The sequence below is a fragment of the Leopardus geoffroyi genome, chromosome A1 (assembly GCF_018350155.1).
Source record: "Leopardus geoffroyi isolate Oge1 chromosome A1, O.geoffroyi_Oge1_pat1.0, whole genome shotgun sequence".
Lineage (NCBI taxonomy): Eukaryota > Metazoa > Chordata > Mammalia > Carnivora > Felidae > Leopardus > Leopardus geoffroyi.
The window spans coordinates 193,671,928-193,695,449 of record NC_059326.1 but is presented as its reverse complement, the minus strand read 5'-3'; the positions used below and the strand labels follow the sequence as shown (position 1 = coordinate 193,695,449).

At 42.1% G+C, this 23,522-nt stretch overlaps 1 protein-coding gene across 2 annotated transcripts in view; it reads left to right on the top strand.

Annotated features, from left to right (window-relative positions):
- GRIA1 (glutamate ionotropic receptor AMPA type subunit 1) overlaps positions 1-23,522 on the top strand; it is a 307,810-nt gene that overhangs the window by 4,094 nt on the left and 280,194 nt on the right. The window lies entirely within an intron of this gene.

Sequence of the window (23,522 nt, the reverse complement as noted above, 5' to 3'; positions counted from 1 at the left end):
TAGTTTAAAATTGGTGCCTTGACTACTTCCAAAATGCTTTTAAGTGATTGCCTGCTTAAGGCATAGTTTGTTGGATGGCCTCTGAGCATAAAATGGAACAGAGGTGACCTCAAGAAAGAGAAGGAAGAGAGAAGTCTCTGACATATGGGTTGAATGCATTCAAAAAATGTGGGCAACAAAGACCATTTTGAGTTTTTCTGACAACTAGGACTGAAAAGGAGATTGTGTGGTTGCCCGATTGCCATTTGAAGACAGATAGAAGCATAAAAATGAATCAGCAGAGACATTTTCCCTCCAGGGATTAAGCTCAAGTAGGGATATATGGCATGGAGGTGTGAGCTGAATGGGCAAGAACAACTGGAAACCCAAAACTGGATTAAATTGGCACTGTAGGTTTTTGTGTGCCACTATGGAGTTGGTGACTTCTACGGAGCTATGGATAGTCAAACACATAGATCCTATGGAGGATCTTCTATGGAACTATGGATAGTCAAACACATAGATCCTATTTCCTTCAACTCTTTCCCACATTCCCTCATGGAGGACTCTCAATGATTTAAACTGAATGTGCATTGTGCCTTGAAAGCTCATATTGAGAATTTGGAATTCTTGCTATCCTTAAGACCACTCATAAGATAATGTTAATTCAAATTCCAAGAATTATTCCAGATTCCATTTATAGAGGATTTACTATATGTTAAGAACTATAAGTATTTTATAGACAATTTTATTGGCATTTATTATCATTCATTGAACATCACTATGACCCTTGCAGTATACTAATTTTCATGTGTTAGTTCATTTAATCCTCACAGGTGCCTTAGGGGGCACTATGTTATCTTCTTTTTAGAAAACTGAGGCTGCACCAAGTTATATAACTTGCCCAGGGTTGCCCAAGAAATAAATGGTGGTCTTGTGACCCCAAGGTCCATGTTCCTGGCACTGTGATAGATACACTGATCCTTATGGTAGCCTGATCAGTTATGCTTAGATTACTCAAGAAGCAAAAGGGTGTTTCAGAGACTTTTAAGGCAGTTGCTTGATAAAGCACCTAAGGAGGAAACCTTATAGTGCTTCAAAATATAGCTATGATTTTACACCAGAGTGACCCATTGAGTAAATAAAATAGCAATTCTGCATTTTGATAATGCTGAGGTTGAAAATCTTGTCTACTGTGTTACTTACTACCCTTAAAAAAGAGCTGGAGTTTAATTGTTGAATAGTAGTTCCGTGACACCATCTCTCTGGAAAGCTAGAATAATCTTGAATAGGTATCTGGTTTTCAAATAGCCTCCCATTCCTTTTACTATGTCTTAGAGTAGGTCTTTGAAAGGAGGATTTGGATGTGGGCATCAACGTATCTAAAAACAACCTATAATTATGCATAATAGTTTGCATTTATACGCATATGCTAATTTATTTACTGAGGAGAGGCTCCATAGCTTTTGTCATACTCCAAAGCTTTTGTCATACTCTCAAAGGGGTCCATTACTCAGGAAGGATTACTTGCTTAAGGAATCAGGAAAAATAAATGGCTGACATGTGTATTCACTCATACTGCTGAGAATTGTCCACAGCAGAACTTGGTGGAATGAGATGTTAACTGCTGTCCTGGTGTTGAGAGATGTTGACTGACAGGACAAGATAATAAAAGACAAAAAAAAAAAAAAAAAAAAGGAGGAAATGTTCTGAGGCAAAAGGTGGTGTTTCTGTATAGTTAGCTACCTAAGACTTGATCTGTAATAGGGCTGTTGGCCATTTATTGGGGAGATTGAAATATGATACAGTGTTACCCATTGTAGTTAGTAAATCTGGAGTGAATGGATCTTGGTTCTTGAACTTGATTCCTGCCATATACCAGTGCACAGGTTTCTATTTATTTGGTCTTTCTTTAAAGGTTTTTTCAATGCTACGAATTGAGATGGACCCTGGGAAAACTGAGATGATAAAAGGCTCTTGCTTTCAAGTAGCTTATAGTCCAGTGGGGAATGCTGCTGTGGAAATTGTCTAAGAAGCAGGATTGTTATCTTGTGCTTAGATCTTTATTTTTTTCTCTTTAGCTCCAAGATCAGAGCCAGTACTGGGCAATTTGGGTGGCAATGGTGGCATTGTAATTCCCAGCCTGCCTGGAGGATTCTCTGTTAGTTTTTATATGAGGCTAGGAAACATTTTGGGGCTATGTTCCCTATGGTCCATTGGTCTGGGGAAATGGTACATCTGCCCCAATTTGAATTGAGTAAAAAACGTCAAAGGGAGTAGATCGGTTTTAGGTGGGCTGCATTAACTAATCATTTATGGAAAACTAAGAAAAGCATTTTATTCGGATTTAATTTCATGTGCTATTTGGAAATCTGGACTAGTAGTTACCTTAAATTAACTGTCTAATTACCTCCAGAAAACAAACTAAATATTTGCTATTCATAATTTTTGCTGTCATTTGATTTTTTTCCTGCCCATTTTGCTATTCATTATCCCTCCACCAGAGGGTGGAGAAGGGAAGGGAGAGGAAGTATAATAAGAACTATGCCCGCTGGATGTGTTGGCAAGAGAGGATCAAAAGGGAACAGTGGTGGTTGTAGGGTAGCGGATGCAGGGAAGATGGAAGAGGAGTATTACTAATCCCAGTAGCTAAGATGAGAGGTTTGTGTGTTCTTTGTAATCAAGTCCTTGCTTTGCTTGTCTGCAATCCTTCAGGGATAAAGTCATCGAATCGGCAAAGGCCTTATATTCTTCCAAGCCTGGAGGGGTATGGGTTGAGCAGACTGTCCATAGTGATAGTCATTATTGACCAGATATTCAGCTTATCTCGGTGCCTTTGTGGTAAGTATAAATAAATGGGCAGATGAGAGATACTGATAGGGATTTCCATTGAAGGTGTGAGGAGCAGTTATAACTTAATCCTTAAGTTTTCACTCATGCATCCGTTCGTTCCCTCCGTATACAAATGCTCAATGCTTACTTCGGGCCAAATGCTGTACCAGGTGCTGGGAATATAATGGCCAACAAAGAAGACGCAGCCTCTTTCCTTACAGTTACGGTTACAGTTTAGCCAGGAGGACCTCAAACTTCAGTGCATACAAAATTCACCGAGACAGCTTATTTAAAGCAAGACTTAGGGGTGGGTTCTTAGACTTCTTGAGTAAGAATATTCCAGAGCTGGCCCTGGGGGGTGGGCTCCGTATTAGTTAGCATGGGAATCACACTTTGAGCAATTCTTGAATCTAAAAAGCCCTCCGTTCCCTTAGCAAGCATTTTTGAGTCCTTAATCAAACCCAGACATGGTGTTAAGCACTAAAATTGCAGACAACAGTGAGACATGTTCCTTGCGCTGTAGGACGTTATCCCTCGTGAGGCTGTCCTGTAAAGAGAAAATTAAAATGTACTGTTGTTTTGGAGCAGCAATTTGTGGGAAGTGTCCGAGATGCCTTAAAGGGTGGGGGTGGCCTCTCAGACAGTGGTGGTTGAAGTGAGTCTCAGTGATACATAGAAGCTTTCCAGGAAGACAAGGTGAGAGGGCAAGAAAGGGATGAGGCAAGTGTGTTCTGGGCAGAGGGAATGACATGTGCAAGAGTAAAGAGGATACTTGACTCTGTTACTCTCTTGTTCTGTCCTCTTGAGATCTTCCAGGCTGGGCCTCTCATGTGCCATTTCTCAAATACTGCAGAAGGGACCCCAAATGGCATCCATAAGCTAGGTTCAGCACAATATTGAAGAATCATGGAATTTCGGGGCACATGGGTGGCTCAGTCGGTGGAGCGTCCGACTTCGGCTCGGGTCACGATCTCGCGGTCCATGAGTTCGAGCCCCGCGTCGGGCTCTGGGCTGACAGCTCGGAGCCTGGAGCCTGCTTCGGGTTCCGTGTCTCCCTCTCTCTCTCCCCTCCCCTGCTCATGCTCTGTCTCTCTCTGTCTCAAAAATAAATAACCATTAAAAAAAAAGAATCATGGAATTTCACATCAAAATTTGGGTATCTTAGGCTCTTTGAAATTTTAAACGATGTAGCAGTATTAGATCTCACATCTATGTAATTCCAATTCGCTGGGATTGAGATGGGAGCATTCCCACCATCCATCTAGATGGTTTCTTTCCCAACCAGCCCGTTTGTCTCATTTTATTTACCTAGTTGGCTCCTGGAGGAATATGCCCCAGCTGGTTTGTCCTGCATTCTTGCCTTGATATGTGTTTATAGATCAGCTGTAACACCAGAATGTGAATCACTGTCCAGAAAGATCACAAATATCTATTGTTTGATGTTGCTGAGAACACCTGGCAAAGGTCTGTACCTCTGACACAAATGAACAAGTGTCTCTAGGAGTCAGGGAATCATATAGCATAAAGATGCTGAGAGCCTGAATGGCAAGTAGGTGGGGGCTAGTTGCCTAATTATGGTAGGTTTCCCTCTTTTATAGACCCATTCATGAAGCCCATGGCGATCTAACCAGACTTTAGGCATGGGTGGTAGACAGACAGCATCTTAACTCTTGCCTAAGGGTCCCTCATCATTTTTAGAATTGTAGACTGATAGTCAATTGAGTTGTTTTGATTGACCTTCATAGTGTTCTTTAAAATGTGGTATAAAAATCCAGATTTCTGTCTTCTCTAAAAAATCTAGACCATTGGGAAACCCCAGACCTACATTCCTTCTCAGCTTCTATGGTCTAGAGCTGAGAAGTGCTGTCTAACTTAAGTATAAGGCATAAACTCTCACGTTTACCAAAGTCCTCACCACTCCCTGTTGTACATAAAACACTGTAACAAAATTACACAGCTTGCTGAGGCCTGTGAGCAAGCTGAGGTGCTCATATATAATTTATATCCTTCAGCACCTGTCATTTCATTGTTTCATTCAAATAATATCTGTTCTTCACTCTATAACTAGTAATAGAGGACACAAAAGGTATGTGAATTCTGCTCTAAAAAAACTGTATGTAGTAATAATTAAAAGAATGGAGGGCTGGTGCTGAGATAGACAAAGTTAAAAAAATTTTTTTTTAATGTTTATTTACTTTTGAAAGAGAGAGAGAGACAGAGTGCGAGTGGGGGCGGGGGGGAGCAGAGAGAGAGAGAGGGAGACACAGAATCCAAAGCAGGCTCCAGGCTCTGAGCTGTCAGCCCAGAGCCCGACACAGGGCTCGAACTCACGGACCGCAAGATCATGACCCGAGCCAAAGTCAGATGCTTAACCGGCTGAGCCACCCAGGCGCCCCTGAGATAGAAAAAGTTTATTTCAAAGATCTACCATGTGACAGATACTTCACCTATGTTGTCTTTGAGTTTTCGGACAATCCTAGAAAGTTATTATCCCTAATTTGTAGATGATACTATTGAGACTGGGCAAGAGTGTCTTCCCCATATTCTGCGGTGGAGAAGGGCTGACCTAGTATTTGAAGTCAGCTTTGGAGACTCCAAAACTCAGTGAGCTTTCCCCCTTTCAAGACACATAGGGACACAGAAAAGAAAACTAGCAGTGAAAGAGTCCAACACAAAAGCGCCACGGTGAAGTTTATGATTGGGGGTTAAGAGCTAAGGTTTCTGAGGCAGAAAGTGGCTGTGGGCAATAAGGAAGATGCCTCTGCGGAGGCTGAGCAGCACTGAAGGGTGGGGCATGTGTTTGTTTTGACGAGGTGGAGAGTTCAGAGTTTGCCTCCTGCATCCCCTCTGTGCTCAGTTAAACGGTCGATGTCTGCATTTGTCTGGTTGATGTTACAAATCTGACTGTGGCTTCTCCATTTTCCCGTATGCCTTCCCTTTAAGACATGCAGGCATCAACATGTATCTGCATTTTCACTTTTGATTCTTTTCTAATTTTGCTAATCATAAGCTTTTTGGTGCCGACTTTGTGAACACTGCTTCCTCTGACTAGGTTGAAGACGGCTGAAATCAGCCAGATTGCTGTTCTCCACTCAGATGGTCAAGATCAATGGTTAAGATTCATTCATTTGTTCATTCATTCAAAACTCTATTATTACTGCCTTCTATGGAGCACATGTACCATTACTACCCCCTTCCAGACCCTAGAAGACAGAATTTACTGATTCAGAATTCTTTCCCACTGAGTGTAGACATGGCCTTAAATTCTTTCTTTTTTTTTTTTTTTTTAATTCTTTCTCACCATAGCATTACAGGCAGCTACTACAAATTGGTCAGAGTTGAAGTTGATGCAACAGATAAAATCCATTTGCCAGTGTAAGACATTATAGTAGGAATTGAGGAAAATAAAATGCATTAGGCATTGATTCTCCCCTGAAGGGGCTCAGTTTCTTATAGAGGAAATAGGCATGCACAAAAAACCTGATATAAAGAAGAGGTTCTCTCTCTGTCTCTCTGTCATGCGCGTGCATGCACACATGCACACACACACACACACACACACACACACACACACACACCAGGTTTGAGGCAGTGAAAAGTATGTGAATTGAGATTTGAAGACATGGGTTCAAATTCTGGACTAACTTCTGGAAACAAGCATGTGTGTGACTTTGAACAAGCACTGCCCCCATCCTCATTTAGAAAATATAGCTCATTGCACTGGGTGTTGTATGGAAACCAACTTGATGATAAATTTCATATTGAAAATAAATAAATTAACTTAAATTAAATATAAAATACAGCTCATTTAGAAAATAAAGCTCAGGGGCGCCTGGTTAGCTCAGTTGGTTAAGCATCCAACTCTTGATTTCAGCTCAGGTCACATCTTGTGATTCATGGGATCGAGCCCCACGTCAGGCTTTGAGCTGAGTGCGGAGCCTGCTTGGGATTCTCTTCCCTCTCTCTCTGCTCCTCCCCTGCTCATGCTTTCTCTCTCAAAATAAATATTTAAAAATGAATATGTAACATAAAGCTCATATGATTTCTAAGAGTCCTTCTAGGGCTATATTTCTATGGTGAAAGTGTATAGAAGACTCAGGGATAAACTATTTAGAGAAGACTCTCTTGTATCAGCCACTAGATTGATTGAGAATCTAAGGAAGACTCTGAACTTTGCCCCCACCAAGTTACACATGCAGGCTACATTTTGTATGCCAGTGCAGGGGTACTGAGCCCCCCATGAGCCTCAGGTACATTCATTCAATATTCAACAAGTGTTTATGGAGGGCTTACTAATGTGAACAAAAACAGAAGACAGCCCTGTGCTCATGGAGCTTACCAGCTAGTGAGAGATGTAGGTATCAAAGAATTGTACAGATGAGTATATCATGATGGGTTGTGACAAAGATGTGAAAGAAAGGGCCATGGTTCAGTGAAAGCATATTACAAAGGAATCAACTCTGGGCAGAGGGATGAATAGGTTTTGAGCTAAGAACTGAAGGGTTTTTAGTGATGTGGTGCTGGGAATAGGAGGCATATTCTAGAAGCCTCCTGGACAGAGGCCCGGTGGGGAGGACGTGAGGGGTGAGGGGAGCGTAAGGCTGGAAAGGATGGCAAGGGCTAGGCCTTGTGGGGCCCCATTACAGATTTTGATCTTTAACCCAAGAGCCATGGGAAACCCACTAAAGGTTTTAAGCAGAGAAGTGTCGTGGTCAGATTTTTGCTTTCTCACCAGGATTCAGATGCTTGAGAGCACTTTGCCACTTTCATGTTCCCTGAAGACTTTCTGCGTATGTAGAAATGACCTCTGTGCCTTTACTCTTGTTGCCAGTTTGGGATGAAGTCTGGCAGCTGGGCAGAGGGACAGACGCTGGGGGGTAGGGGAAGCCTATGACTGGGTGTAGGGGTAAGTTGTCACATGGGCTCTGTGTTGTGCCCATGGGTGTTCTCATGGGGACTGAAGGCTGGTCCAGCACACGGCTGGTAGGCCTGTGCATGGAGGCAAGGACTCATCTGGAGTCCCTACTTAATTTCATCAGCAGAAAAGTCCACACTACACTACTTTGATCTGCAGTCAAACTGGACACCTCCTTGTCGTTTCCTCCACTTGTACCTAGAAACTGTTCATTCCTTCCATGTTCCCCTCTGATATTCTGTCCTTATGGTCAGTCCTAGCCTTTATATCACCATCCTTGCTTTCCCATGGTCATATCCTTCTCTGACTCTTGGCCCTTGGTACCTTCCCTGTAGCAGCTGTCATACTTAGCCCTGGGTTTTAGTCACCTAGATCTTTATCTTATGTGACCAACTGGTCTAAGCAACTTGGAAACTATGGCCACATTTTCTTTAGCTTCTCATTGCAGTGTCTACCACAGAATAGTGTTCAGTGATGCTAGTCGAATGAATGAATGAATGAGGGAATGAATGAATGAATGAATGAATGAATGAATAGCTGTATATTATATAACATCAGGGGCAGGGATGAGAGTAAACCTGAATTATTGCCTTTCACGGGAGTAGTGCTCTGATATTATGAGTTTTGAGAGTTCCAATAGGCTGTGTTGTAAATTCCTGTGGAAGGCTGTTATAACTGTGCTGTTAGAACACAGTGATGGGGGTGAAAACCAATTGTAAGTCAAATCAGAAGCTCAGCCCCACTCCTCCTGGACTATTGTCAGTAAGGGTTCTAAATAAGGTGCAAGACTCTACTGTCTATAAAGGATTTCTGGTTCAAGGCCTGGCTGTGGCATTGATGCCTTGTATGGCTTGGACAATTCAATTCTTTTTTTTTTTTTTTTTTGAACTTCAGTTTCCTTCAGATGAAGGAAATAACTATACCAATTATATGTGGTTATTATGAGAAGGAACAAATGACAGTTGATTTCAAATCAACTTTCCACTCAATACAATGCCATGAGGCAGGTGCTTTTAATCTCCCCTTTCCTCAGATGAGAAAACTGAGCTCTCAGAGGGAATGGGAGAGGGCATTAACTTGTGTGTTTCTGGTTCCATCCCTAGACATCTGCAGTCTGGGAGGGCTTTCTTCAGTCCACTGCTGTGCTGCTGCTCTTGTGGACCCTGTAGTTTCCTTCCTGTAGCAGCAGCTCAGCTCCCCTGCTATCAGAGCTTGTGGCTTTTGTCACACAGTCCCCTGCACTTTCAGGTGGCCTGTGCTCCTCTGTGCCAGCTGCAGTCAAGGTGTGCATTGTGCTGAAGATACTGGAAATCTCTTTCCACCCTGACTGCTCTTGTGACTTTGGTGTGTCCCAGCTTGCTATCCAAAGAGCACACAGAAGGCTAAGGTCACGGGAGGTCCAGATCTCAGAGGATGGGGGCAAAATTGGGGTTAATGAGGCAGTTGTAGGCTAATGAAATTGACACCCAATGGTTAAGCCTGTTTCTGTGTGTTCATTATGTAGAATCTCTAGGATGGAAATGAACATTTTAAGAATAGCATTTAGGGGCACCTGGGTGGCTCCTCAGTTGAGCGAACATCTGACTTCGGCTCAGGTCATGACCTCGTGGTCCCGGGAGGTCCGGGACCTCAGGTCATGACCTCCTGCATCAGGCTCTGTGCTGACAGCTCAGAGCCTAGAGCCCACTTCAGATTCTGTGTCTCCCTCTCTCTCTGCCCCCCCCCCCCCCCCCCCGGTCACACTCTGTCTCTTTCTGTCTCTCAAAAATAAATAAAAAGAAAAAAGTTAAAAAAATAATAAAAGAATAGCATTTAATTTCTGTACAGAAGTAATACGTGTATCATAGAAAACCATGGGGACATAGACACCAAACAAAATAAAATTTGTGTAATTAGATTACTAAGGATAAACTTCCCATCTTTTTTCTGAACATATCAATTTAAAGTTAATAGATTTAGAAGGGTGCCTGGATGGCTCAGTCGGTTAAGCATCCAACTTTGGCTCAGGTCATGATCTCACAGTTCTTGGTTTCGAGCTCCACATTGGGCTCTGTGCTGACAGCTCAGAGCCTGGAGCCTGCTTCAGATTCTGTGTCTCCCTCTCTCTCTGCCCCTCCCTTGCTCGTGCTCTGTCTCTCTCTCAAAAATAAGTATGATTTTTTTTTTTTTTGCCCAGTGTTACATATGTTACTTTGAATATTACACATTTTTTTAAGTTTATTTATTTTTGAGAGAGACAGAGACAGCATAAGCAGGGGAGGGACAGAGAGAGAGAGGGAGAGAGAGAATCCCAAGCAGGCTCCGCACCATCAGCACAGAGCCTGATGCGGCACTTGAACCCACAAAACCCCAAGATCGTGACCTGAGCCGAAACCAAGAGTTGGACATTTAACTGACTGAGCCACCCAGGCGCTCCATGAATATTACATATTTATTTTTAATGTCTTCCTAAAAGCCTGTTGTACATATGTACAATTTAGTTAATTTGTCTCCTTTTATTGAATATCTAGTTTATATTTCCAAATATTTTCCTACAAACAATGCTATGATGATCATCCCAATAAAAGTTTAATCATTTGTATATATTATTCTGATTTTAAGAGCATTATAGACCAGTAGGACAATTTCCAATGAGATTTAATAGAATAATTAGTGTATACAGGAATTGAAATAATTTGTTCAGTGTTGGAATTGACTTACTATATGACCTTGAGATATCTCTGTGCCCAGCATAGTTTCCAGATGTATAATATGGGGTTATAATACCAGATTCTCAGGGTTATTAGAAGAGGCAAATGTCATTACTTATATGAAAGAGCTTTGAAAAATCAGAAGTGCTAGGGAAATGCAGGGTAATATAATTAACTAGGCTTCTTATCTATTAACATGAATGTACCACGAGTACAATGTGACTAATTAGTCTTTAGTGTTTTCCTATGAGGGTGGTCATTATCTATGAATGAATATATTTTGTAGATGGGGAAATTTGAAATCTTAAGGAGGCTAAGTTTACCCAGGGTCCAGATATGCAACAGTGCTAAATCTAAAAGCATGTCTTTTCACTTATGACTTAGGCCACAAGACTGGGCTAAACATGTGGGCCAGTGTCCTTAGCTTAAGAGATTATTGCTTATAGAGAAAAGGGGCAACCCCATTTGGGCACTGAGCAGTCAGGACTCTCTTGGTAGCAAGTGACAGAAACTTAACCAACTGAATAGTTTTGACTTCATGTGCAGGTAGATTCAGGGGCTTGAATAATGTTATGAGGACTGAGATATACCGTCTGGATTTTCAGTCTTAGTTTTTCACTACATTGGCTTTATTCTCAGATACTAAATATGTGTGTGTGTGTGTGTGTGTGTGTGTGTGTGTGTGTGTGTATATATATATATATATTTGTATGACTCAATTGGTTAAGCATCTGACTCTTGATTTCAGTTCAGGTTATAATCTCATCGTTTGTGGGATCAAGCCTCACTTTGGGCTTTTTGCTGACAGCTCAGAGCCTGCTTGGAATTCTCTCTCTTTCTCTTCCTCTGCCCTCCCCCTTTCTCAAAATACATAAATAAACATTAAAAAGAAAAGAGAGAGAAGAGCATACAAGGGATTCTAGTGGGGTAGGCAAGATCATAAGTCAGTGTAGGCAAAAGGTTTGAAACCCAGGCAGATGCATAAGTAAGTCAAAACTGAGAAGACTTTGATAATCCCATTTCAGCCAGGAACAAACCTGTGTTCATGGAACAATTTTTAGAAGTTTGTCCACCCACATGGCTAGGGGTGGTCTTTTCAGACTTCTCTTTGACAGAATGTTGGAGCTGTTAGCCTTAAGATATCTGGTGATTTTGAGGCACCTATACTCTCTCCCAGTGACTAAGACATTTCCTGCTCTACTCAGACACTCAAACTATTGTGCACAAACTCTTTAACAGTCCCAGTTGGAATCCTGGCTGCAAACCTGATGAGCCCACACCACCAGATGGTAGGTTCTTCTAATTGGTTCCATCCCTCCTAGTTTTTGGCAGGAATGAAGGCTTCCCTATGCCTGAAGAGGGGGACAGAGTGAGCCAGGATGAAATGAAGGAGGTTTTAACCTCTGTTAAACAGGCAGAGTTCTTAAGTTAGTTTCTGTTCAAGGAGAACAGGGTGGTATGGTTCTTTTCTGCCAGGTCATGGATTCACATTGGACTGAAATTCTAAAACTAATACTGATGAGACAGGATTATAGGATTATAAGGACTGGAAGCTGGTTTGCTTAACTAGAGACGTTAACTGATCTAGATGAGGGCATTCCTTTATTCAATTATTGATACTTATGAAATATTGTGGTAGATTTGATTATTATTTGGTAATTATTCATCTCTTCCCCCAAACTCCTTGGGAAGAGTATATCTTCCTGCTCCATTAATGTTATGTTTGGTCATATGACTTGCTTTTGCAACTGGAATGTTGTTAGGTATGTTTCAAGCAGAGGCCAACAAGAAAACATGCCTCAGAGAGTCTGCTGGTCCCAGAAGAAAGAGAAATACAAAGAAAAAAAAAACCATAAAAAACAAACAAACAAACAAAAAAAGCAGAGGTGCTGCAGTCAACCCACAAACGAATGACTGAAGCAGAGCTGTCCTGGCTGACCTGCAGACCTGGAAGATAACAATAAATGCTTATTGTTATATACCACTAAATTTGGGGATGGTTTGTTATACAGCAATATCTGACCAATACAAGCAACCACTATATGTTCCACATTTTACTAGTCACTGAGGGAACACTGGAAAATGATAGATAATGATCCTCCTTTCCACAGGGCATATGTTCTATAGGGAGGTAGACAATAAATACATTAATAAATAAAAAATAATAGAAATTGTTACTATGGTTATAAAGAAGATAGAATGTGGTGACAAATCACTATGGTAGAAGACAATACCTACTTTAAGTGGTCAAAGAAGGCCTTTCTAGGGAGGTGATACTTGAGCTCAAATATTAAAGTTAGAAATGAGCCTGCCAGGGGTGCCTGGGTGGCTTAGTCGGTTGAGCATCTGACTCTTGATTTTGGCTCGGGGCCTGATCTCATGAAGCGATCTCACTGTCTGTGATATCAAGCCCCATGTCGGGCTCCATGCTGACAGTGCAGAGCTTGCTTGGGATTCTCTCTGCTTCCCTCTCTCTCTCTCTCCCTCTCTCTGCCCCGCCCCTGCTCACATGCATGCGTGCACACATGCTCTCTCTCTTCCTCAAAATAAATAAATAAACATTTAAAAAAATGGGCCACCCAGACAGGAGTATGATATGCTGTGGAATGTGAAAAACCAGCCACAATGGGTAAGTTAGGTTGAGAATCTTGGTCTAGGCAGTGGAGAACGAGGGGCCCTGAAAAAATGCCTTGCAAATTGGGTCACTCAGTTGTCCTAGGGCAGATGCTAGTTTCTCTGCATCATGTTATACGTGCAAGTTAAAGGCTGACAAAGGAGCACTTGCTACCAAGGCAAGAAAGCCACAGGATGTGGAAGCCACTGAGCATAGTAGAGGCAGATAGTAAGGCTCCTAGGGTATCCCTATCAGAGAGGTGATGGCATTGGCTGTCTTTTCAGAATAGTTCAGAGTTGTTGCTGTTGCCTCTAAGGATGGCAGGAGGTGTGTGTGTGTGCATGTGTGTGTGTGTGTGTGTGTGTGTGTGTGTGTGTGTATACATATATTCATTCTTTCACAGAGGAGAGAAATGAACTAGATGGTTTCTAGATTCTTTCCAAGTATGTGATTATGAAACTTAAGGATTCTGAGATTTAAATTATGTGTTGAAGGAAATGTCAAATCAAAGTGCTTCATCTTATCTCCGTGCCAAACTCCATTCGTTAATTGAGGTGGTCAATTACGGCAGAGTCTCAAGCAAGCAGAATAAGCTCCAGCCATCCCTAACCCATCTGGTAAAGCCTATGGAGTGCCCTAGCTTCAAGGGAAGACAGAGAACACCTGACAATGTGATCCCTCCATTTAATCTGTACTCCAGACACTAAAAAGCTGGAGGCTTTGGGAATGGGGAGCTTGTAAGGATGCACACGAAGTCTAGAAACCGGGTATTTACTAGCTTTGGGAAAATTACTTAAGCGATACTATCTTTATTTCCTTTCTCCAAGATCATTCTGAATACCTTAAACTATGGTTTCTAGGGTTATTATGTATTGCTCACCAACAATTCCAGCTGTATTCTGTTTTTGCTTCTCATAGCTGAACACCTGTGAGGATCCTCACATCTCTGCCTAAGAATCCTTAGCCTTGTGATGCTGTGTTCTTCCCACCAGCAACACTGGGGCTCTCTCTGACCCCTTTTTCTCCTCCCCGCCCCCAATATCTACTTTTTCCCCAAGATGCTAGCGTCTACATTTTGGGTCCAATATGTCAAAAACAGATTTTGGCATCTTTTCTGCCAAACCCATTGCTCTTCCCTCGCTCTATTTCTGTTGAGTTACTCAGTCTCAAAATGCCAGTGTCTGTGTGATCCACCAGATCATTCTCTCTCCATCCAAAACATGTGATGTATGGTTTTGCCCACTACAATGAGTCTTGACCTTTTTCTTCCTTTCTCATCAGATTGTATCTTTTAGCTTCCTGACTAAGTCTCTCCGTGCTATGATCCACTTGTCACACAGCAGGTAGTTCAATTTCTTGAAGACTAGCAACTTTATAATCATGAACGTTCTCTGTCATAAAAAAATTGTCGATAGCTCCCCACATTTTTTAAGTTCAAATTCAGCCCAGAATATGAGTCTTTCAATAATAAACTTTTCAAAATGGTTTGCCTACCTTTTGAGATTTATCTAACAGTCCATACTCTATGTTCCAGCCAGAGTATCCTACCCAGTGTTGCTACAAATGTGCCCCCCAATCTCTCACTGCTCTGCTTTTGTTCATGCTTCTGCTTCCACTTAGCATAGACCTTCCCACCGAGAATACTTTGCTCATTTATTCAACTCCTATTTACTAAACAGTCACTCTTTATTAGACTCTCAGGATGGATCAGAGAACAAAATCAACAAAATCCCTGAATTCCTGGGGTCTACATTCTAGTGAACAAATAAATACATATAATGATTTCAAATAGTTGGTAAATGCCACATATATGGCCAAATAGAGTCATGGAACAGACAGTAGGCTAGAGAGCTACTTTAAGTAGGTAGTCAAGGTAGGCTTATCTGCAGGGGCAATATTTTAACTGAACCATGTTATAATCAATAGAACTTTCTGTAGTGATGGGAGACATTCTATATCTGTGCTATCTAATATGGTAGCCACTAGCCACATGTGCCTGTTGAACATTTGAAATGTGGTTAGTATGAGTAAGGAACTAAATCTTTAATGTTACGTAATTTTAGTTAATTTAAATTTAAATATCCACATGTGGCTAATAGATATCATATTAGCACAGACTTAGTCTCTAGAACTTTCCGGACAAAAAGAGTAGTAAGTGTAAAGACTTTAAAGTGAGAGTTAATTTATGGATTTCAAGAACAAAAAGAAGATCGGTGGGCTAAATCATACTGAAAAAAGAGTTAGACAGACTGTTTTGTAGGCTACCACAAGGAACTGAGTTTGATTTTAAGTAATAAAAATCCTAATAGATATTAAGCTTAGGAGTATATTATTTGATTTATATTTTAAAAAATGATTCCTCTGTAGAGAAGGGGAAAGTGATAAATTGATATGAAAATGGTGTGTATTAGTCAGTTATTGCTGCATAACAAATAACATCAAAATCCTCGTAGCTTATACAAAAACTTTTTAAACAATCGTAGTCTGCAGATTGACTATGGATCACCTGTTCTAGGATGATAAGGTGGACTCCAGGAGGGTTTAGACATGCCCCATGTGTCTTTGTTTTGGAAGTGAGGGTAAAGGGGCAGCACATACAAACCCTTGCTATTCTCATGGAGGATCATAGAAGCACAAGAGTCTAAGCCTTATCATGCAAGTATAATTAAAGCCTTTGCTTATGTCATGCCTTCTATTATTCCATTGGTTCAAGCAAGGCATGTGACCAAACCTAACACTCCTGGGACAGAGAAATAGACTGTACCATCTAAGAAGGATTACAAGTCACATTGCAAATATGTAACTCTATAACAGTAACCCAGTGCACCACAGAAGGGACACAGGGAGAATAGCTAAGAGGCTCCTGCAATAGTCTACATGAGAGATGGTGGTTTGACCCAAGCTGGCAGCAGAGCAAATAAAAGAGGTAGATTTGTAATTTATTTTAAAGCTGTTAACAACAGGACGTGGTGATGGATTGAATATAGAGTATATGGTAAAGAAACCATATCTACTTTCTAAGGTGCTTCTCAGATATTACTACTTTTCTATGAAATTATGTCTCATTTCTTCAATTATAACTAATCTCTACTTCCGTTATTTTACTAGCTCCCTTTTATTTCGTACTGCTTTTATCGGTCCCTTTAACTTTCTACCTTCTGTATATGGGAAGAGGTCACATCTACTATCAAGACCCTGAGCTCTTTGAGTGGAGCAGGGGAGACAAGTTTGTATTTAATGAAGTCCAAATTCTTGGGGCCGATGCCCAATAAATATTTCCAAGGTAAGTCTAATGGTTAAGAGCAGAGACTTTGGAGACGTTTTCCCAGTTTTGAATCCCGTGTGATCTTTGCAAGTGTCTTCACCTGGCAAAGCCTTTGTTTCTTATTTTGTCAAGTGGCAGTAATAACACATTCTTCTCAGAGTTGGTGTAAGGATTGCAAGAGATAAACGTGAAAAGTGCTTAGCTCAGGGCCTGGCATAGTAAGTGCCCCCCAAATGGGAACCATTATTGTTTGTTCAATTTAATTGTTTGCGATGACAAGCTTTTTTTGAAATGCCCTCCGGAGTCTTCATCAGAAAATCCTGTGTTCTTGTTGAAATGAGGGGCATGGAGAATAAAAGTGCTCTGGATGGGATTTTGTAATTTAGTTAGGAAATATCTAGATCTAAAGCTTCTTTGATCTGGAAATGACAGCAACAACAAAACCCCAAAATAGAGCCACTTTGCTACTTGTTTCCTTTTACCATCTGCCAAGATGATTCCTTTTAGTTCTCCAGGTCTTGCTTAGAGTCAGCTGCCTTAAAATAATAAAATAAAATAAAATTTAAATCTGGTCCTGCACTTATTTGGGAAAAGAAAGCAAAATGCTTTAACTACATATATAGCTAGTTTCTGCTGGAATGAAATATAGGGCAATGTTGACGGAAATGTTGGAGGGATGAACTGCTCTGGGAAAGTGAATTTTAAGATAAAACAGCGGATTTAATAAGAACTTCAATTTTTTAAAAAAGCATTTGTAATTGAGACAATTTCTGAAATGTACTCTTCTGCCTTCCTGCCTTAGTAAGGTAACTGTGTTGATCCCAGTTTAAGGTTGCCTTGATCACAAGTATCTGATCAGCCCAGGGAGTGTTTTGAACATGGATGGTCCAGTATCATAGATGAGAATGGTGAAATCGACAGAACAGGCTTCCTGAACAAAGAGGAGAGTTAACACGGTGAGTGTGAAGATTTGGGTGGAGGTTTCTGGGGAGCCTGGAAGATACATTTGAAGAAGTGGACCAGTTTCAGACTAAACAATGCTTTGAAGGTCACAAAAAGGCATTTCAGCGATAGAATAATAAATTAAAGTTTCTTAGCTGACACTCAAAAGGTCCTCTTTTTATAGGAATAAAAATAGTTTCATTTAGCACTTATTAGAATAATCCTCCATGATAATAAAGTTACCTGATGTCAGATAACACAGAAAATCCATATTTCTACATGATAGAGCCAAAAGGATTAGTTTTTAAAGGGCTTTAGGAACCCATCTGGTCTGCATTTCCTGTTACAGCTTTGCTGTTCTGAGGCTACTGATAGGTTTGCCCTGGAAGTTGGGGTGAATAGGGAAAAACACATGGTCAAAAATGTAATAATGATGGATTAAAACAAAGTAGGGAGAGACTATTCTTCTGGATTTTGAAGTCCCTTTGCTATACTAATATGCTTTGTTCATTGCTCAGAGGAGGGTATGTATTTCCTAAACATAGTAGTCCCCCTTTGTAGTGAATTACCTATTAATACCTTGTAAGACTCAATGCCTCGTCTGATCCTCTGTTTTACATATGGTGAAGCTAAGGCCCAGAGAGGACAAAGGCCTTTCTCTGCACTGAGTTAGTCTCTGGGTCATGATTCTAACACAGGACTTTTGATCACCAAGAAAGGCCTTATTCTACTCTTCCTGGCATCCCATCAAGTTTTGGAGCCAGTTCTCCAAACAGTTTTACCCAGAACAAGGAATTGCTGGTGATTTCAGAAAGAACTGGCAGACTCCAGGGCAGCACTTGCCAAATTGCCACTGTGCTCCCTTTTCTCAGCCCTGGGTAACCTACGTTTAGGAAGAACATCCAGGAATAACACCCAGCCTCTATACTACTATTTAAAAAAAATAAATAAGCCCCAAATCTGTTTTAAAATGAGACAAGTTGAAACGAATTGGTTGTAATGCAACCCGTAAAATTAATATTAAAAAAAAAAAAGTCCGGCTTCATTCAGAGGCTGAGCTGTGCTGACATACAGTAGAGAGGGCAACAGGATTAGAGGGGGTGTCTGCCCCAGGTCATTACCTGATGGAACCAAGTCTATTCTTACAGGTATTATAAAGAAATCCCATGACTGGGTCCTCTCCGTCGTGGGTGATTGGACTTCGGACTACATAGGCAGGTCACAGGAATAATGGTGCCATACTTAAAGACCACATTCAGATGGTCAAGGATCTGGAAAGCATTTCCAGTGAGGATTAGTAGGAAGCTGTGAGAAAGAAAGTCTTGGACTGAGTATGGCTCAGTCTTCACCCCAAACATCTAAAGAGCCATCTTTGAAAAAGGGTTGCATTTTTTCACTGTGGCTTAGGAGGCTAAACAAAAACCAATGAATGGATGGGAGGTTTGGCTTGACAGATCTTGGCTTAGTATGGCAGAGGCCATTCTAGGAGTGTGGACTAGTTAGCAGTGGAGAGAGTTCCCTTTATCTGATTCTGGGCATTTCCCAATCAGCCTGGCTATTGGAAACCTGACTCTTTTATCAGAAGCACCTTACCGTCTTTACCCCGATGACCTAGTGCCTGTGGGATCACTGTTAGGAAGTCATAGGTTGGTTTGAAACTTGCCCTTTCCAGCATCTCTGACCAATAAAGACATAATCTTTCTGTTCAGGGAACTGATTCCATGAATTGGTGCTAGAGTGAATTGTGTCCCTTCAAAATTCATATGTTGAGTTCTTAACCCCAATTGGTATTTGGATATGGGATCTTTGGAGGAAAATTAGGTCTGGACGAGGTCATAAGGGTAGGGCATTCTTGGTGGGTTTAGTACCCTTATAAGGAGACATACCAGAGAGCTTGTGTGCTCACTTGCACATATACTCACGCTCTTTCTCTCTCTCTTGCTTCCTCCATTCCTCTCTCTCTCTGTCTCTCCCTCTCTCCCCATACACACACACAGAGGAAAACCCATATGAGCACACAGTGAAATGGTGGACATCTGTGGCCAGCAGGAGGGCTCCCACCAGAACCCAATCATGCTGGCTGGCACCCTAATTTCAGACTTCTAGCCTCTAGAACTGTGAGAAAAGACATTTCTATTGCTTAAGTCACCCAGTCTATGGTATTTTGTTATGAAAGTCCAATACAGACTGTATGCAGACTAATACAACTGGTAATTGAGGTATTTCCTCCATTGTCAGTGGAACTACTTGGATGGTAGATAGGAAGCAAACAGAAGTTTAAGCAAAAGGGTTGGGTGGGGGCATGCATTTGAGAGCTAGAGGGAATCTTGTAGACTAGACCTAGGATTTGACAGTTCTGCTAAGGGCTGGCCCTGTGCCCAACCTCCTCCCACTTCTCTTCATCTCACTAGACCAAGAAAATATGCACATCTGTTATCCACAAATACTCTGAATTCCCCCGCCAACACAGATCCCCAGGAAAACCTAACACAAGCAGAGCAGTGGAGGAGAGGCACAGGATATTTGGTGTTTCTCAGGAAGATGGCTGATTTTTTCTGACATCTTCTACCTTGGTCTCTTAATTTGTCCCTAGTCCGTGAGCTATGGGATGGGCCAGAAGACAGATGGAAATGGGACAATGGGACGTAAGCCTCAGTTCTGTCACTGATTAGTGATGTTATCTTGAGTAACTCACAGATCCTCTTTTTTCTCAATTCTCCTCCATGACCCTGATGACTCCCACAGCCTCAGTTTCCCCATATGTTCCTGTTTAACAGAGACCATAAAGAGTAATGACTATAAACCCAGACTTTGGTGTCAAATATCTCATGAATCCAACATCTGCCACTTCTCACCTGTGAAACCCTGGGTAAAATGATGCAGTAGCTCTGAGTTTCAGTTTTATAGCTGTCCAGTGGGGTTAATAACAGTCCCTATCACACATGGAATGAACAGCCCCTTTACCTGTATGGGATTAAAAATTTCCTATGAAATTTGAATGCAGAGCCTGTTATACCAAATAAATACTAGGTCTATCTTGCTTCAGTACTGACAAAAGACCTGCAGCGTGTCCCAAAACACCCTGCTGTAATATACCTCTAGGCCTTGGATCTGCTGGCCTGGGAGACTCCTACTCACTTTGTAAGCCCCAGTTGCAAATCCATGGAACTCAGGGGAGGGTTTCCTGGCTGTGCAGGTCGTGAGTCCCACACTCCCAAGGGAGTAGTGCTCTGCCTTCTCCAGCCATTTATATTCATAACCCATCGTGTTGTGATGAGTTTCTTACAAGATTTTTCTTCTTGCTGGATCTCACATTTGTCTGTGACAAGGTTGGTGTGTTTTTTAACCAGTTATAAACAAAAGTAGCACTGCCTTCATTAGGCATTCAGTATTTGAAGGATGGTCATTGGCTGGATGAATGAACGAGTTAACAGTTTATTAGATGAATGGGAATCCACCACATCTACTTCTGAGGCATAAACATGTAACAATCTCCTTAACTTTCCGTCAGTTTAATAAGTATTTATGAGCATCTGTCTGCAAGACTCATGTTTGCAGTCTTAGCATTAAAAGACATGCCCACCATTTATGGGAACCAATCACATGAATCTTACTTGATCCCCACAGCAGCCCTTGTTATGAAAGAGAGCAGATGGTCTGATTTTTTCAATGAGCAAACAAAGACCCTTCTAGAAAAGTTCAAGACGATCCTGAAAGGTCATAGAGCATCCAGGACTGTGTAATGATCTGGATTTGAGTCGTCTGTCCCCTGCTGACCTGCTGTGTGACCTTGCTTCAGATTCTCCCTTCTCTGGGGCTTTGGGCTGGCCTCTGGGTTCCCTTCTACCTCTGGAATCATGTGAGCTGGAAAGCCTATCAGCTGGGGAAACAACAAGGCTGGCTGCTTCCAGATTTGCCTCCATGAGGGAGAACTGTGTGTGCACTTTGAACATATCAAAGCAGTTGGGCGGCATGGGGGAGTGTTATGATGACGTTGATGGATCCTCCCTGAACTGGCACTTGCAGCGTTCCCATGCCAACTGAAGAGAAGAAAAGAAAAAAAAAACGAAAAAATAAAAAGCAAACATAAAAACCGAGCGTGATCTACGTCTGATGAAAAATATTCTACTGACGACAACATTCAGTGATGAGAAGCAGAGTAACGAAAACCTCAGCTTGGCCTGAGTGGCTGGATCCCAGGAATGGTCATAAAGGAAGAGAGATTGGGTGCGTGAGATGCAGGACTTGGAGGGAAACAAGCTCTGGGGTCAGCCTCCCTTATTTGTAACATCCATCAAAGAGCGCATTGTCTCCAGCAACCCCAGAAACCACGTAGGCTCAGAAGATGCCCTCTGCTTTTGTCATTGGTCTTGCCATCTCCACCAGCACCAGGAGGCCCAAAGCAGCAAGACGGCATGTCTCTCTTAACATTCAGCAGAATTTGTTTTCAGTTTCCTGCCAGCATCCCCGATCCCCAGAGTGCCTGCACATGCGGCTTTCCGTTGTCATCTGCTGCCTGACTGGCTGCTCTGCTAATGCCCCCCCAGAGGGCTTGCTTCCCCCTTGTCTTGCAGGGAGCAGGACATCCGGGCTTCTGGGATAGTAACCACCAGTGCTGGCCTGCAGAGCTTCAGAAATCAGGACAGGGACCCTTGAGGAGCCTTGGAAGGGCCCCTGAGCCCTAAGAAAGGGAGGATTGAATTTGGCAGCCAGGGACGGAGATGTGAGCAGATGGAAGCTAAGGAGCTGTGGCAGCTTCTTATGAAGAGATCACAGCTGGAGATGTGTTCATTAAGTCCCCCTCGCCGTCCTCCGTCCCTTGTTCATGTACCCCCACATCTAGTCCATCAGCAACTCCATCAGTGCTAGCTATAAATTATACTCTAAATCCAAACACTTTTTATTTTTTCTGTCTCCACTCCCGCCTCCTATTTCACGCCAGCATCCTCCTCCTTGCGTGCCCCTGCATTAACCCCCCACCTTACCCGCTTGTCTCCTTCGAGGCTGTGGACCACCCTGAAGCTAATGCAACTTTTCAAAAGTATTAAGCTGAACATGTCATTCACTGCTTTAAAAAGTGCCGTCTCCATACCTTGGCCTACAAGGCTCTCTAGGAACCTGTCCCTCCCCAACCCTACCTCTTCGGCCCCTCTCTTAGCACTAGATTCCTGCCTTCCAGCTCACCTTTTGTTTCTGGAACAGGCCAGCTGCTTCCTGCCCCTGGGCCATGGCTTGGTGCTTCTGTCCCATTAGATCCCATCAGGTTGGCCTTGGGCTCATTATTCCCCTCTCAGCTCTTGTTACTTCCTCAGAGAGAACTTCCCTGAGCAGTCTACCTGAACTAAATCCCGAACTGCCCTCCAGTTCAGCACTTTTTATTTCCTTCAAAGCATCTTTCCTAACTAGTAACTCCTTTGTCTAGTTGCTTGTTGCATTATTTAATGTCTCTATTCCCCAGTCAAGATAAGCACCAAGAGAATATGATCTGGTTCTTGCTTATTGTACCCTCAGTGTCTAGCCTGGGCCATGCACAGGGAAAGTGCTCAGTATACATTTATCAATTGTATGAATAAATGACTGAGTGAATGGATGAATTTCTATAGTATATTCTTTTTTTTGAGCCTGGCATTGAACTCAGCCCTGGGGAATACAGACATGAATGAGACAGGACCATAGCTCTGAAGCTGCTTATAGTCTAAAAAGGGAAACCTAGATGCCAAATAGTTTCAGGGTGAGAAGTGAATGGCACAATCATAATGGTAACAGTGGCTGACTGTGAATACTTACTATGTTCTCAGCACTATGCGAAATATTTTGCATGTATGTTTCCTGTAATTGCCCCAGTAACTCTATAAGTTAGTATGATTACATTTAAAGTATGTAACAACACATTTGACACATGCAGAAATGGAGATACAAAGACATTCAAGTAACTTGCAGCTGGGGACAGATGTTAAGCAGCAGAGTCAGATTTGGGCACCCTAACTCCATTCCAGAGCCTGCGCTCTTGGGCATGAGGCCACTGAGTCTCAAAGTATGTTTCTCCTGGACCAGCAGTAACTTCATCACCTGGCACTTTGTTAGAAATGCCCATTCTCAGACCCCAGCCACGACCTCTTGAATCAGAACTTCTGTGGTGGGGCCCAGAAATCTGTTTTAATATGCTTTCCAGTTGAAGATGAAAGCACTTGCTAAAGTTTGAGAACCACTGCCTGCTGGATGACTTTTTTTTTTTTTTCTGGGATAATTGATTAGAACAGATCAAGACTTTTCCTCAGTTAGCGC